Source organism: Eulemur rufifrons, chromosome 3, assembly GCF_041146395.1.
Source record: "Eulemur rufifrons isolate Redbay chromosome 3, OSU_ERuf_1, whole genome shotgun sequence".
Lineage (NCBI taxonomy): Eukaryota > Metazoa > Chordata > Mammalia > Primates > Lemuridae > Eulemur > Eulemur rufifrons.
Genome location: NC_090985.1, coordinates 95,807,963 through 95,825,839, shown reverse-complemented (window position 1 = coordinate 95,825,839; position 17,877 = coordinate 95,807,963). Strand labels below are relative to the sequence as shown.

The window sequence follows — 17,877 nt, the reverse complement described above, 5'->3', positions numbered from 1 at the left end:
TCCCTAAACCATCCCCTCCCCCACCCCCCCATCTTCCATGAAACTGGTCCCTGGTGCCAAAAAGGTTGGGGACCACTGCTTTAAATGAATCTCCTTGAAGATGAAACACTTCAGGATGACAGTGGTTGCAGAAGCTTTCAGGGAACTACTAGAGCAAAACAATCAACTGTTTTGTGGATGACAAGACTAAAAATGTCCATAGTAAAAATCTGATGAGATTTCATTATAATAATGATGCCAGTGACAAGTAAATTTGGTTATTTCTGCAGCATCCAGGGGTACAACATTTAAACACAATAACTGAAATTATGACTGATATACAAGGAGATATAAGATTTCTAGGAATTTTATACAATTTCTGGAATATTCATATTAATAACATACCCGCAGAAAAAACTTAAAGGTTTATTATTACTTATTATTTGACAATGCTTCCTATATAATTTAATATATTAAATAAGCCTAATTAGTTTAATATTTCTCTTTTGCAAGGGAGAAAATTCCTTTGAGACTTTTGTGTGTGTAAATTTGTTTTTATTGGGGTATAGGACATGGGTGGGAAATGTCACCATGGGGTATGACACGGCCCTCCTCTCAGGGAATGTCCATTCTCATCTTCCTGGAGTGCTCTGTGGAGCTTTTTCTTCTTGGAGCTGCTCTTGCCGCCAGCGCCTCTTCAGGCCCACTGCTGACTGTCCCCTCCTTGGAAGAGAATTTCATCTTTTTCTTGGAGATGCTCTTGTTTCCTGCTTCTTCGGGATCACTAACTGCTTCCTCGTTGGGTGACCATTCCTTCCTCGGGGGACGACTTGTCCTGCCAGTGGCCTCCTCGAGATCACTACTGACCAAATCCTCCTTGGAAAAAGGTGTTTTTTCCTTGGGTTTGGAGACAGACAGATGGGTGGCCTTCCATTCCATTCTCCCAAAGAAGCTCCTGGGGCTTTTGCTTTTTCTTCTTTTTAGGTTTTTCAACTGTCTCCTCATACACCTCCAGGGCACTGCTGCTGTTTTCTGAAGACATGAGGGCACACGCAGCCAGCTGTTTCTCTTCCTTCTTCAAGTGTTTCTTCTCCTGTTTCTTGGTTTCCTAGTAATCTCAGCAGCAGCTTCCTCTGCCTAAACCGTTGCTTCCTTCCTGCCATCCAGATTCTGTCGTGGAATCTCTCCAGTCTCATAGAAAGACAGCTGCTCCTCTCCCCAAATACACTCGTGGGCACCTGAGAGAAGCAATCATTCGTGGGGCAATACTGCATTTGTTTGCCAGGTGTCGGGAGAGGCGGCCTTTCTTCTTGGCAGCCGTTTGGCCAGTGAAGGTGGGGTGGAAAATGAGTCCAGATTTTGATGTGTTACCCTTGTCCTCAGGGCTCTGAACAGGACCTTTTCGGTCCTAAGGATCTGCTGCGTGGATGCTGGGTACCTGGCCAGGCCGGGGAGGCAGCCAGCAGGAGGGCTGAGACGTGCGCTTGCTACTTCCCAGTTAGGGCCGACAGTCTGGAGGCTACTTGGCTCATCTTGGAGCGCAGGCAGGTGTGTAGGCTCTGGGGGTGCTCTGACAAAGAGACCACGATGGAGAAGCTCTCGGTGTTTGTCAAGCCAATGGCAGACATGTCCGTGCCCATGGAGGGCCATGAGACATCCAGAATAGCCTTCACCTTGGCCCCAACCAACCTCAGCTCGTCCAGCTTCTCCAGCTTCTCCTCATTCAGCTCCCTTCCATTCGCAATAAACTGGGCCCTCCAGGAGGTAGTATGTGGCATTGCTGCTGATCTTCACCAGCTCCAGAAAGTGACACCATACCACTTTCTGACACGCACAGAGAAGGTATTGATGGCTTTATCCAGTTGGTCCAGGAGACTAACGGACTGGATATTCACACTGTCCACCTGGTTCACATTAAACTAAACTTTGGCCCGAGAATAGCTGTGTCCCAGCCCCAGTCAGACTTTACAAGCTGACAGATCGGTCAGGCCCTTCACCACGTTACGGAAGTGCGGATGAACTCCTTGCAGGATCTCGGCCATCATGCCTCCAGTCTGTGCCCTAGCGCCTCTTGTATCACAGCACCAACTTTAGGTGTCCTACCCCCAAGAGTACTTTCTTCTTTCTGGAGGGCAGGTGGGTCTCCAAGAGCAGACAGAGGTCCTCATGAACAACACCTTCAGACACCACGCTGGCATCTTCCAAGGCGACCTGGGATGAGGCAAAGGGACAGAAGGCCACTAGGTGAACGCGGCTGTGGAATTTGCCAGGTTGAGCACGCAGCCCTCCACCTGGGGCAGCGGCAGACTGAGCCCCTCCACCGCCTTCAGTGCCGGCAGTGCACGACTGAGCGCACGCTCCGACGCACGTGCAACGTGCCACGGCACCCGCCCTCTGTGTGGCTCGCGATCCCTTGAGACGTTGAAGGGGCTCTCTGGAACATCTTCAAATTAGTTAAATGTCAAAAAGATTTAATTTAGCATTTTGAGAAGTTTGTCAAAAATATCAAAGGTTTGAGACACTTGATCAACTAGGATCCCAGGTCATTGTGGAACAATATTCATTTAACCAGAGTGATAATTAAAAGACTTCAAGGAAAATACAGAAAGTTACATGGTTATAGAAAAAAAATTTTAATAGAGTGGATAAAGTTTTCTTAAGTTATCAAATATCTGATAAGAGACAACATGAAACACAGGAAATTATTTTGTAAGACCAAAAAATCTTTGTTTTCAAGGCATATCACTTAAAGGATTTTAAAAAATCTTTTAAGAAAGGTCAGTGCTCCAAGAAAACTTTGTCCTTTTAACAGACATAATGTCAACTTCTAGGTTTGTAACAATATACTTTTGATAGTAAGGCTCATTTTTAAAACTCTTAGGTGTGTAGAGAGATATGTGAATATCTAATCTCAGGTCTTCCAAATCATTACTTTCAATTAATAATTCTCTTGGAAGAAACCTAATGATTGTGTTAACTACCTCAAATCTTTTATGGAATACAAAGAGAAGCATTTATATAAAAATATTACAGACAGATTTTCATATTATATATTTATGTAAAGACAAACATTTATGTAAAATATTATAGACAGGTTTTTGCCACCTGTGATCATTTTGATTGCCCTGGCTAAATAAAACGTATTGGTTGGGGTTACATGGCATCCCAGATGGGTGCTTAATTAAGAGAAGGAAATAAAGAAGCATAAAGCTCACCGCATGGTGCACGGTTGGAGCCAGCACTTTTTGGTTATCATTAAGGTCAAAAGAGACAAAAACCACGTTCAGGATGACGAGTTGTGGCAGGTCCTAGAATGCCAAGAGATTTAGCCCTCAGGGTCTTCCTTTCTGTTGGTAGCCCTCGATCATCAATCAAGAAATTGGGAAAAGCAAGAAACAGAATATCCTTTAGAAACTTCAATGCTCGGGGGGAAAATGGTTAAAGAATGTGTTTGGTTGTGTTTTTAACCACAGGGAGTTATTCCTGTTTTCCCTACTTGGCTGAATGTTGCTAAAGGACAGAGAATTCCTTGTTTTTACAACACTCATACTGGACCTGTACATCTCAAATAGAAACTGTTTGGCAAGAATTTTGCACTGCATCGATATACGTCTTCTCTTGGTCAGAGTTATAATTGTTCATAAAATCTGTGATCTAAAATAAATAAATAATACAGATTAAACAATCATAGCAGAGGAAGCTCTTAGTAATTTTTAAGTGAAAACAATGAGGAAGCATGTTAAGCAGCATGTTATTGAGTTCAAATACCTATCGCACTATGTCCAAAGTACAGGTAATAAACACGTATTAGAGTTCAATATGATAGCTTAGGTGTGATTAAGATGTAAACATGATGCTTGAATAAAATCTGGGAATATTTATTAAGGAAACAAAATGGTAGGCAAAAATTATTATGTTGGTAGAGCTTTTTATAGTCAAACATCTTTTACATACATTATCATCACGTCTCATCTTCAGTTGTTCTTAGAGGAAATCAAAGAAGCATCATAATTTGCATTTTAAAGATGAGGGAAGTGAAGATGAGCGGTGTAGGTTTTCAAAGGGCCCACCACTACTAAGTGTTAATCCCTAAAAAACTTCATCCATTGCCATATAGGAACCCAGAAGGCACATCTCTGATGGGAACCATGCTTTTCAAGGTGGAATCATAGCATCCAGCATTTGAGTAAGTGGAGGGAACAGAGAATTGCTATCAAGCAGGGATATACCAAAGGCCACTGTGAGGTAGAAATCACAATTTATAAATTCACTGATTCCTACAAGCAGGGTGGATATGTTTTCTTCATAGCAGTATGCAGTTTGCAGAGAGAAAGTAGAGCAATACTAGGGAACTCCACTCAGATATCACCAGGCGAACTTGAAAGTGACCATGTAATGGAGATCATGTTAACTAGGCAGAAATAAACTATGCCTGGGCAGATCAATATTTGAGATTCAAAGATATTCAAAGAAGAGACATAAAACCATATTCCAGGAGCCATACAAAGTCATATATAGTGTAAACTTAATTAATGTATTGAATTGAATCACTGAGTGAGTTGATACAGTTTTACTGATTGACAAAATCCTCTTCCTCTACAAGCTGCTACTCAAGGAAATGGAACATATATCCTAACTGCCTTATTCAATGTCTAGTTAAGCTTTTATATCATTTAACTTATCCTTGAATATGTTTCTGTACCTATCTCTGGTTGAGACAAATAAAATTGAGGATTTCCTATTGGCCTGTAGTTTGATTATTTTAAAAGATCTATTTATTTATATGTGAAATGAAAATACCTTGTCTCAACTTTCAGAAATGGGGAAGGGGGAGAGCTACTGTATTGGTCAGGATTCTCAATCCAAACATATATTTGAAGGGGAAGAGAGGGAGATTTTACGAGGTCGGCTCATGCAATTATGGAGCCTGACAAAATATGCAGGCTGGCTGGAGCTTCCTAAGAGTTGAGGTTGTAGTTTTGAAAATGAAGGCTGGAAACAGGCAGAATTTCTATGTTGTACTTTGGAGGCAGAATTCCTTCCTTTTTGTGGGAACTTAGTCTTTGTTTTTGAGGCCTTCAAGTGATTAAATGAGGCACACCAACGTTATGGAGGATAATCTGTTTTACTCAAAAGTCTACTGATTTAAATGTCAATCACATCTGAAAATACCTTCACAGCAACACCTAGACTCTCGCTGGACCAAACAACTGGGTGCCATGGCTAGCCAAGTTGACATATAAAATTAATCATCATACCCTTAAAAAGAAGAAGTATATGTTATATTTTATATTCTTTATTCCATTTTGTTCTCAACTCACAAATACCACCTGTCACCTTTCTAAGTCACACAAACATAATGGCAAGAGCTAGGCATTGGTAGTCATTGTTTATGTTGATTTGAATGCATTGGACAGCTTGTGAAACAAGGCACCAATTTTAGGGCAGAAAAGGGATGGTAAAGCCTTCATACAGGAACCTGATCTTCTTTTCTATTTGTTTCTTTTACACATTAGGATAAGTTTCCTTACTTATATGTTTATAATGTGCAGTTATCTAAGAGCTAAGGAAAATCCATTGCACCAACCATGGTCCTTAGTTCTAACTTTGCTTCACATTTCATAATAACAATGTAGCATCATACTTAATACTATTTCTGTATGTTTATATGTGTATAGAGAGCCTTATAAACTTTTCTGATCATGCTTCACAGTTGTAAACATTTTTTGAACATGTACCTGAGTGTTGCTATACTGCGTTTGTCATTTATACACATTGTGCTTCTACGTTGTATACATCTGTGGTCCTCAACCTCTGGGCAGCAGACCAGTACCGGTCTGTGGCTTGTTAGGAACAAGGCCGCATAGCAGGAGGTGAGCAGCGGGCAAGCAAGGGAAGCTTCATGTGTATGCACAGCCACTCCCCACCCCTCTCATCACTGCCTGAGCTCCGCCTTCTGCCAGATCACCAGCGGCATTAGATTCTCATAGGAGTGCGAAACCTACTGTAAACTGTACATGCGAGAGATCTAGTTTGCAACTCCTTATGAGAATCTAACGCCTGATGATCTGAGGTGGAGCTGAGGCAGTGATGCTAATGCTGGGGAGCAGCTGCAAATGCAGATTATCATTAGCAGAGAGGTATGACTGCACGGAGACTATAATAAATCAATTGCTTGGAGACTCATATCAAAACCCTATCAGTGAGTGGCAAATGACAATTAAGTTACATCTAGTAGCAGGCTTTATAATGGCAAGTGAGTTGATGTACTTCAATTGTACAGTTGCATCTGGTGGCAGGCTTTAAGTCAGAATCTGACACTGATTTTAGTCTGCACGTGGCCCATCAATTATTTTAGTTACCACTTCTGTCTGCACCTCTTTCCTGAACTGTGCATTTGTCTTAGTCACAGTTTTGGCAAACCCATAAGCTAACCCCAGCAAAAATGAGTAAAAAACAAATGTCGCTGGAGAGCTTCTTTGAAAAAGGGGAAAGACCCAATGATGAGAGAGCAGAGAACTCTAAGACTGCCAACAAAATGAAAGCTGCATTTAAAAGAAAATACCAAGGAGCCTACTTAAATTGCGGGTTCATTGCAACAGGTGGTTCACATTCCCTAAGCCTGCTTTTTATGATGTGTGGGAACCGGTTATCCAACAAAGCCATGAAAACTTTGAAACTGCTTTGCCACATGGAGACCAAGAACCCTGCATTAAAAGACAAGGCTTTGGAGTTTTTCAAAAGAAAAAAATGTGAACATGAGGAACAGAAGCAATTATTGAAGGCCACCACTTCATCAAATGTGTCTGCACTGAGAGCATCATTCTTAGTGGCTAACTGCATTGCAAAGCTAAGAAGCCCTTTTCATTATTGGTGAAGAGTTGATCCTGACTGCTGTTACGGACATTTGGTGTGAACTTTTAGGAGAGGCTGCAGTTTGAAAGGTGGCATGTGTTCCTCTTTCAGCTAGAACCACAGCTAGACGAATTGATGAAATAGCAGAGGATACTGAGGCACAATTGTTAGAGAGGATTAATGAGTCACTGTGGTTCACAATCCAGGTTGATGAGTCTACTGATGTTGACAACTAGGCAACAATGCTTGTTTTTGTGCGATACATTTTTCAGAAAGATGTGCATGAGGATATGTTATGTGCACTTTTGTTGTCAACCAACGCCACAGCTGCAGAACAATTCAAGTCTTTGAATGATACATATCAGGGAAACTGAATTGGTCATTTTGTGTTGATATATGCATGGACGGAGTAGCTACCATGACTGGACGGCTTTCTGGTTTCACTTCTGATTGTGATTCTATGTGCTGTGTCATCCACAGAGAAATGCTGGCTAGCCAAAAAATGTCACCTGAGCTAAACAACATTTTGCAGGATATGATTAAAATTATCAACCACATTAAAGTACATGCCTTTGATTCACATCTGTTCGCAGAGCACACACGTCTTCTCTTTTACACGGAAGTGAGGTGGCTTTCCAAAGGTAGATCACTGGCCAGAGTTTTTGAGTTACAAGAGCCATTCCAGAGATTTCTTTTAGAAAAACAGTCACCACTGGCAACACATTTCAGTGACACAGAATGGTTCACAAAATTTGCTTACTTGTGTGACATATTCGACTTGCTCAATGAACTCAATCTGTCACTTCAGGGGAGAAGGACAAGTTCAAGTCCACAGATAAAGTGGCTGCATTCAGACCCAAACTGGAATTATGGGGGTGAGGAGTGAACATTGGGATTTTTTACATATTTCAAACATTAGCAGAGATTTTGAGACTGACCCAGGGCCTTCTTTCTCCCACCTGGTGCATCATCACCTATCTCAGCTTTCAAAAGGGTTTGAACATTATTTCCCAACCACAAAAGACCCCCGAACTGGGAAGGAATGGATCCAAGACCCATTTGTGAATAAGCTACGTGAATCGACTTTGTGCAAGTAGAGGATTAATCGCTTGAGATCACAAATGACGGTGATCTTAAAAGTATGTTTGAGACAACTTCAAATCTCCATACATTCTGGATTAAAGTCAAGGTGGAATATCCTGAGATTGCTGCAAAAGCACTGAAAAGCCTGCTTCCATTTCCAACATCCTATTTTTGTGAAGCAGGGTTTTCTGCAGCGGCAGCAACTAAAACATGAGTATGGAGTAGATTGGACATAAACAACACACTTTGAGTTGTCACTGTCTCCCATCATCCCCAGATAGGGCCGTCTAGTTGCAGGAAAACAAGCTCAGGGCTCCCACTGATTCTGCATTATGGTGAGTTGTACAGTTATTATATATTACAATGTAATAATGATAGGAATAAAGTGCACAATAAATGTACTGTGCCTGAATCATCCTGAAACCATGACCCCCACCTCCACCCACTGATCCTAGGAAAAATTGTCTTCCATGAAACCGGTCCCTGGTGCCAATAAGGCTGGGGACTGCTGGATATATTATAAACATATAAAAATAGAATAGAAAAGGAAGAGAGAGAAATAAGCACAAATGGAGGCTCTGATATTTTTTCTTGCTCCCAGTGGATTGTCCTGAACACATCTAAGGGGAGGTCACTTTTCCTTGGGTATTCGCTGGTCTGGAGAACACACCTGCCAAACTGCACAGACTGTCCTCATTAGAGATGATTGACGTGCACCACCTTGGAGGGCCAAGGCTATCTTCATTTTGTGAATTTTCTACGAATCTTTCTAAAATATGAAGCTCATTGCATTGCCCTTTAAAAAGAATACAGCAACTTAATCTAACCTTTTTAGGTGACTCATGGCTGTCAAGTTTTATGCAGGAGTTTCCAGAAGGCCCTTTGAGGCCAGGCTATTTGGTTCTTTGTTAAATGGATCCCACAGCTTTGCACTGTGGAGCCTCCTCCCTGTAGTTTCATCTCCTTAGTCACGATCTGGCCTTGGGGTGGCATTTCCCAGCCTTCTCCAGAGGGCTTCCTCTCTGCCATCAGTAAAGAAACTGGAACAAATAGTTTTAAATTGTTATAAATAACATTACCACAGAAAAATAGAAAATGAATCATATCGACAGAACAGAATTAACCTTATTTTCAACAATCCACTCTAGTCTACCTGAAAAAAAAGTACACTGATTAGCAAAACCAAGACCCTGGAGATTAAGTTCTCATGGGAAATGGGAGAAGGTGGTGGAAATTCATGCAAATATCATGGGCTACATATTGTTTAAAAACAGTGAAAACAATTCTAAACATGTGTCTTTTGAAAAACAAGGCCCATTCTGGACACTAAAATTCTGCTTAGGTAGGTACCATTTTTCCTGATTCTTGCTTTTTGATTATCCAAGAAAACCATGATCACATGGCAGATTTTCCCACAGATATAGATTTTTAAAGTTTCTTAGCATACCTTTATTTGGGGGAAATTAAAGTCTTGTGCATTTACATATTCTCTGATTACAATTCTCTTCAAAATACTTGTGTAAATGCTGAGCCTTTCTCCTAATGATTGGATTTTGGGGGCCTGGCTTTTATCTAAATGTTGGGTGGGTATAGCTTGCATTAGGGTTCCTCCCTCGGGAATTTTGTACTCAGACTCACCTATTCAGTCTAGAGACCAGGGAAGGAATAATGACAGTTGTTCTGGTTTTTTCTTTAAGGAGAATGAAGTGAACCATGTATATCTTTAAGGTCACAGATTTTAAAAATTTTGGTACATGGAGAAAAAGCTACATTATTTTCAAATCTTGACTCTCACAGAAATACTGCATAAAATTATTATGATTTCAAGCAGGATTTGGCACATTTTTCTGTAAATGACCAGAGAGTAAATATTTCAGGCTTTGCAGAAAAGAAGTAAAATCAAGAACATTATATAACAATAACAAAAACAAATTTCTACAGTTATTTTACTGGAGTACTTCAAGATGTAATAATTAAGCACCATGTCTTTTACAATACAGGTCTATTAAAGAGAAGAATGATACACCTTTTTTCAGGCTATACTGTTTCACTTCACTAGGTTTCTGATTGCAAATGGTCATCTGGAAAACTGTGCCTTACCTCGAAGTCCACAAAAACACAGGCAGCCATATGACTCCTGCTCTGACGCAGTGATTCTTCACATTTTGTTGTTTGTAATTCTTGGGGAGACTGCCAGGAATGCAGATATCTGGGTTCCAGTGAGAAGGTTTTGATTCCATTGGCTTGAAATAGAGCCCAGTAAGCTGCAATGCTAGAGAGCTGCTGTCCCACGGTGGCCTCACACCTGCTGTAAGGGACTGTGGTCAGAGTGAAGCCTGAGACTGGCTTTGGGGTCTCTGGGAAGGGTCAGGAGGAGAAAGAAGATGTTCAGTTTTGGGTGTCTTGAGGTTGAAGTTTCAGGGTCACAGGTTAAATGGTATTTTCACTTTGCTGCAGGACAAAAGCAGCTGGTTGGGACACCCTCACCGATGTTTCCACGTACAGAAGTTTTACGTCCACCGGTTTTCTCTCCAGTTGGGAAATTCTCCTTCACTTTCTGATTCTGGCTGGTTGCAGTGGCAGAAGTCAAGCTTATTGGTGAGTGAGATGCTGGTATATGTCAGTGTCAACGCCAGGCCCAGTTACAATTCCAAATTCTACACTCTGCTTTTCCACCATTCTCCAAAGCCATGTATGATCTAGTAGCAGGCAAATCCAGTAGTTTTTTTTCTCTCACTAAGTACCTAAAGTACAGGAAACTGCTAAAGTCTTTGGATAAAAAGATGAATTCCAAGTAGGTTCTAATCCACTTAAGAAGATACAATCTCTTCATGAGTACCCACAAAACAAGGAGAATGTGACCAGTGCCACAGAGATGTAACTAAAAAGCTATGGAGTTCAGTGGAATTGCAGGTGACATTACCTGCAGTTAGGAGAATCTGGGAAGACTTTGTGGAGAAAGAGGCATTGGAATCAAGCCTTTAAAGAAGAATAGACTTTAGATATGTGAAGAAAGGAATGTGGGGAGCTGGTGCAAAGGGCACCATTTCAGGTCGGAAAATAACCTGCAAAGACACAGAAGTAGGAAATACTGGATGCAGGCCAGCAAGTTCCTTAACTTGTGAGCATACAGGTCATATGAAAAGAAACAACAGCAAAAAGATGAGGGATTGAGGCTGAGGACTTTGAAAACCAAGTAGATCTTTGAAGACTACAGAACTAGATGTTTCCCAGTGGAGACTTCCTGAAGAATGTCGGGGAGGGGAACACGAGAAGGTTTGTTCTTTAGGAAGATTAGTCTGGAAGCAGATTGCTGAAGGCCTGCAGCTGGGAAAGGGTGGTGTTTAAGACAGGGGTAAGCAGGCCTTGGCTCCACCAGGCTGGGGCACCTAGGAGGGAGCAGAGGGGTGGATGTCAATATCTGGGACATGAAGTCTATGGAGTAGGTGAAACTGTGTAGACTGGGACGAGTAAGTGAGAGAAAATGCCACAGTGTGTTGGGGTCATCAGCAGGTGATGATTGCAGAAGGAAAAGGACTGGTTTGGAAAGGGCAGTGTTCAGGAGCACCATCCCACCACTGCAAGTTCAAGGACCTAGGTCATAGCTAAATTCTATTTGCTTGGTAGAGATGGCCACATTGGGCTAGAGCAGGTGCAACACTGGGCACCTGGCAAGGCCTGCACCAGCCATGACAATGAGGTGGGCCTTGCTGGACAGAGCAGCTTGGTCCTTCCTGAACATCATCTTTCTGGTCAGCAGGCAGGCCCCAGAGCCAGATGGCCTGCCTGGGAGTCCTAGATCCACTGCTTGTTTGCTGGGAAACGCCACACAAGGCACTCAACCTCTCTAGACCTGTTTTCTCCTTGTAAAATGCGTATAATAACAATGTTTACATCATAAGGATAGTGTGATAATTAGATGGGAATGTAAGTAAAGTGCTTGGAGCAGTGGCTGGCACCTGTTGAGTTAGTGACTGCCATCATCATTTTATACTTGTGATGGTTAATTTTATGTGTCAATTTGATTGGGATAAAGGATACCCAGATAGCTGGTAAAACATTATTACTGAGTGTGTCTGTGAGGGTGTTTCCAGAAGAGCTTGACATTTGGATCAGTGGACTGAGTAAAGAAGATCTGCCCTCACCAACGTGGACTCACATTATCCAATCTGTTGAGGGCCCAGAGAGAACAAAAGTCAGAGGAAGGGTGAAGGATGAATTCTCTCTCTTCTCTTTTTTTTTTTTTTTTTTTTTTTGAGACAGAATCTCACTTTGTTCCCCAGGTAGAGTGCCGTGGTGTCAGCCTAGCTCACAGCAACCTCAAACTTCTGAGCTCAAGGGATCCTCCTGCCTCAGCCTCCTGAGTAGCTGGGACCACAGGCATGTGCCACCATGCCTGGCTAATTTTTTTTCTATATATTTTTAGTTGTCCAGCTAATTTCTTTCTATTTTTTTAGTAGAGACGGGGTCTTGCTCTTGCTCAGGCTGGTCTCAAACTCGTGAGCTCAAACGATCTGCCCACCTTGGCCTCCCAGAGGGCTAGGATTACAGGCATGAGCCACCGCGCCTGGCTTCTCTCTCTCTTCTTGAACTAAAACACCCCTTATGTCCAGAGCTCCAGGTTCTCAGGCCTCCAATCTCAAACTGAACTATACCACTGGCTTTCCTGGTTCTCCAGCTAGCAGACAGCAGATCATGGGACTTCCTGGCTCCATAATCACAGGAGCCAATTCCCATCATAAATCCCCTCTTCTATATCTATATCAATATCTATATCTATCTCTATCCTATTGGTTCTGTTTCTCTAGAAAACTCTGACCAATGCAACGTTTAAGGCTTCATCCCTCACCTTTGGAGAACTGATATTAATAATCAGTATATTTATTTTAGAGGTTAGTTACAAATATTGAAAGTTCCCATTTCTTGACTCAAATTAGAGTCTTCACACCTCTTCCTCATCTTTGGCAAGAAAGTGAGGTCACCATCCAAGGATCCCCCAATCTCCCCTCCTCTAGCTGTGCAACACCGTGGAAACATTTTTCCTACATTCCACACCCCTTACACTGATTTAGTTCCCATTTATCTGGAATGTTCTGATGCTGAGTTTGGTCTAAAAAACACACTCAAAAACCCATTTACCCAGAGGAGGGGACATTAAATGTGTGGTTTGGGATGTATTTGGATTGTGGTATAGATGCCAGAGATTAATCAGTGTTTTCAACACTGGACCTTATGGAATGGGAGGGAACATTCTAATTAGTGCTTCTTTCAACATTATCGATGATACATGGTATGTGATCTCGTCTCTCTTCCCAGACTGAATCTCGGAAGCCTTTAGAACTTCACTTATAAGCCTTTCTTTCCCTAGGTTATGATTCTATTTAGGGTTCAAAGTTTGAACTTTGTGGCCCCCAAGTAGATATTTGAAACTGACCTGGTTACATGTTTTTCTTAGAAACTTTAGCCATCTTTAATACCTCCTCATAGATGATTTTCAAAATATTTATTAAAAGCTTAAGTCCAATTCCTGAGTTTCTGAATCAGATTCTTCACTCTCTACATTTCAAGGTTCTATCATCAAATTTAATATGTCTACATCTAAACCCATCATCTTTCCCACAACCAGATTTGTTTCTGAGCTTCCAGATTTCAGTCAGTATGTGCCTCTACTTCATCATCTTGCCCAGCACAGGCAGCCCATCTCTGTGCCTGCTGGATTAGTTAGCTCAGGCTGCTATAACAAAAACACCAGACAATGGATGGCTTAAACAACAAACATTTATTTCTCACAGTTCTGGAGGCTGGGAAGTGCAAGGTCAAGGTTCTGGAAGATCTGGTGTCTGGTGATGTCCTGCTTCCTGGGTTGGAGACAGCCTCCTTCTTGCCGTGTCCTCACACGGAAAAGCAAGAGAGAGAAAACAAGCTCTCTGGTCTCTCTTTTAATGCCATAATCCCATTAAGTCATGAGACCCTCATGGCTTCCCAAAGGCCCCATCTCCAAATACGGTCACACTGGGGGCTAGGGTTTGAACATAAATGTTCTGGGGGGCACACAGACATTCAGTCCATAACAACTGCCGATCATTCCCCAACAATCTCTCCAGTCTAGCACTTTGCTCAACATAGTCTGCTTTTGTTTCTTTTTCAATATCCCATCGCTTCATGCCTACAGTGTTCCAGAAATTGACTGGTTTTCATGCTTCCATTCTATTCATTTTACACTCTACACTACACGATCTTGCCAAGCGAAGGTGCCCAGGTGAACAAACTGGACTGCCTTTGTCTGCTTGTGTTGCTATAAAGGAATATCTGAGGCCATGTAATTTATAAAGAGAAAATATTTATTTATCTCAAGATTCTGATATCTGGAAAAGTTCGAGATTAGGCATCTGGTGAAAGCCTCAGGCTGCTTCCAGTCATGGTGGAAGGTGAAGGGGAGCTGGTGTGCACAGATCACATGGTGAGAGAGGAAGCTGGGGGGGGAGGGGGCCCCAAGCTCTTTTCAACAATCAGCTCTTGTCAGAACTAATAGAGTGAGGATGGCACAAAGATATTTATTGGGGATCCACCCCCAAGACACTCTTCCCATTAGGTCCCACCTCCAGCACTGGGGATCAAATTTCAACATGAGATTTGGAGGGTCAAAGAAACTAAGGTATAATATTGCCCATGTGTAGTTGCTGTGCACTAGTGTGCCCACCATCCGTGGAGAGGCAAAGCCTAGATGCCTTCAGTCCCGCAGACACTGAAGGAGTCTCCATTTAGGGGACCTGATATCTTTAAGGCTGCTAGGGCATAGCTTGGATGGGGTTCTGGCAGGTGTCCAGTGACAGAGGCTGGGTGGTGTAGAATTACGGGAAAATAATTTGGACTATATTCCCCCAGAGAGGAATTCGTAATACTGGGCAGTCTGTGAGCAGGTGAAGCATAGCTGGGTCCTGCTTGGCTAGCTCATATTAGAAAGGATGGTGCCTTGGCTGCACATATAAATCATGGATGGAGCTTTTAAAAAATGCATATGCCTAAGAGATTCTGAAAAGTAAAGCCTGGGATGGGTCTAGAATCTTTGCATTTTTAAAAGCTCAGTGGGAGATTCTATACTGAAAACTGAACTTTAGTGTTTAGCTCCCCCTTTGGCCAGAAAAATGGTTCCCACAGAACTGTTCCAAGCCAGAACTGGTGCTCTTTGGAGGGGGCAGTGGTTAAGGAAGAGGAGTGGTGCAGATTTTCCCAAAGCCCATTTCCAGCACAAAGCAGTCTCCAAAGCTGCAGTCCATACGTGGTGGGAGGGAGCCTTTCCTCCTCTTTGTGCTATGTTGCTATGATTGGAGTTTAAGAGAAGGGTTATTTGAAGAATGAGATTTCACAGACCAGAGAGAAAACTCCTTTAGTCTTCCTTCATCACTGTCCTTGAAAGGGGCCAGTTGGAAAAAGGATACAGAGGGCAGCAGAGACTAGAAATGTGGGCAATGGGGCATGCTATGGGTTAAATTGTGTCAAAACATATGTGGCAGTCTTAATCCCAGTATCTATGAATGTGACCTTACTTGGAAACAGAGTCTTTGCAGATGTAATAAAGTTAAGAGGAGGTCAGTAGGTTGGGTGCTACGCCAATATAACTGGTGTACTTACAATAAGCGAAGAAGACAGAGACACACAGGGAGAAGATGGCCACGTGACAGTGGAGATAGCATCTTTTTTATACAGATGAAAAAAAAATGAGGCTTAAAGAGGTTAAGTAAGTTGTTCTGAATCGCATTGCTTGTAGGTGGCAGAACCTCCAGGCTCTAAGCCACTCCTCTGGGTGGCTATTGGATGTTCATGGAATTCATTCTGGTCTGTGGTTTTCAAGTCAGGATTCTATTGTGTGACTAATTCTTGGAACATTGTATTGACTGACGATGTTTCAGTGTTTTTCTGAATCAGATTTACAAAAAGTAGCTATATATTAATATTTACTCTTCAGATTGTAACCTACTCCACTGAATTAGTTCCCTGTTGCTGTTATAACCAATTACCACAAGGAAGGCTCCAGGCAAGAGTTCATTTCTTGCCTCTTCCAGTGTGTGTTGGCTGTCAGCATTCCTTGGCCTGTAACCACATCTCTCTCTGTTCTATCTTCACATTGCCTTGTCTGTGCCTGTCTTCTCCATGTGTCTATTTTACAAAAATACTTGTGATTACATTTAGAACTCATGCAGATAATCCAGGATAATCTCCCTCTCAACATGCTTGATTTAATCATATCTTTTGTTATGGAAGATAATATTCACAGGATCCAGGGATTAGGACATAGACATGTCATTTGGGGGCCACCATTCTATCCACTACATCCACCAAATGCAGAAATACTTTCTCATTAAATTCACAGTTCTATTTAATACATTATCTACCTGCTACAAATTTCAGGCAATAATATATACAAGTTTTTTGCATAAGAGCTTACCAATTGTGAGGATATCTGCTCATGTATCCACCCACAACATGAGGCACAGCCTTGGAATGAACTTAGTCTTTGCAGAGATTAAATCCTTTTTATTTCCTTACACACTATATTCTACAGTTCTCTGTTGCTGCTTCTCTCTCACAAAACATGAAGCATTGGAGTAGAAAAGACTCATAAAAAGTAAACCAGTCACTCAGTTTTAGAAATGAGGCAACCAAAATCACATGACTCTAGTAGAGAGTGCTGCTGTAGAATTCAAGATGTGTGACTCCCATCCCTCAGCCTTTTCTGATATATTCTATTTTTTCTTACCTTTAATCTAACACGTCAAAGGTGTCATTCATTTATTTCTTCAATCAACGCATATTTGTTGAGAGCCCACTAAGTACGGGGCACTATGCCATGCTTATCTAGAATATATAAAAATGATAAAATTTTTCACTATCCAAAAATTGTTGGTTATTTGTCAGCTTACGTTCCAGTGTTCACTGCCTTGAGACATCCTATGCTTTTGTTTGACTGGTCAATTCTTCAAGGAGAGAGAAAGATGGGAAACCTAATAGAGGTTTTCTTGCTCCTCCATGGTTTCCCTTTTCTCCCCGCATTAGGAGCAGTATCTTTTCCTTATTCTGAAAACCACACAACTAAACACTTTCTCTTTTATCTGGTACTCACATTTCTGCCTCCTTACCAGGAGACAGACCAGAGCTCTGTCTTCACATAGGAAACTGGACATGAATCTACTGCCATGGGAGCAGGGGTATGAGATGCCTCTTTCCCGGAAGTCATGAGAGATTTACTCAGAGTCATCTGTATTTTGTTCCTGGCTCCATGTACAATTTACCCGCCATGTTGCAAGATGGCTGTTGGCTGATTAGAACCAGAGGATGTCAGTGGCTGTTCACAGGTCACGTGTGTTAGAAGTAATGACCGGGCCTAAGTAGCATAAGATCAGCTAGTTGATCTATGAATGCCAGACAAGTTTCCTATGGATATCAGCCTAAGAATTCTCTCTCTGTATGTATTTCAAGAAATAAAAATAGGCAAGAACTGCTTCTTAGGTTTGCTGTCTAAGATGGCAATAAATGATACAACTTGCTATGTTTGGGGGTGTAATAAGGTTCACTATTCTAGAAACAGGTTAAAGGTAAATATCTACAGATATTATGCACTCCCTGCAGAGTACCATGCTGTATCTACCTATTTATAGCTTCCTCCTTTAGACTCCTTAAGGACATGAATTTTGTCCTTCTCCTATCTGTTTCCTTTGGGCCTAACACAGGGCCTGGCCCCCAGGAAGCCCTCAATAAATGCTTACCATTGTCGAATTGAGTCCATCTGTACTGGTGGACAGATATATGATGGGATCCTTCCCACTGATTATTTATTCTATTTTCACTGATCCTGGGGGAAATGCTAGTCTTGGTCTGGGTATTTTTTCTTAATCTGAATACTGCTGAAGTAGTCAAAGACTATGCCATACAAAAAGTAGTTATTTAGGACTAAATAGTTCA

At 41.9% G+C, this 17,877-nt stretch overlaps 1 pseudogene; it reads right to left on the bottom strand.

Annotated features, from left to right (window-relative positions):
- Positions 1 to 565: 565 nt before the first annotated feature.
- On the bottom strand, positions 566 to 17,214 carry LOC138381408 (nucleolar protein 56-like; annotated as a pseudogene).
- Between the last annotated feature and the right edge of the window lie 663 nt (positions 17,215 to 17,877).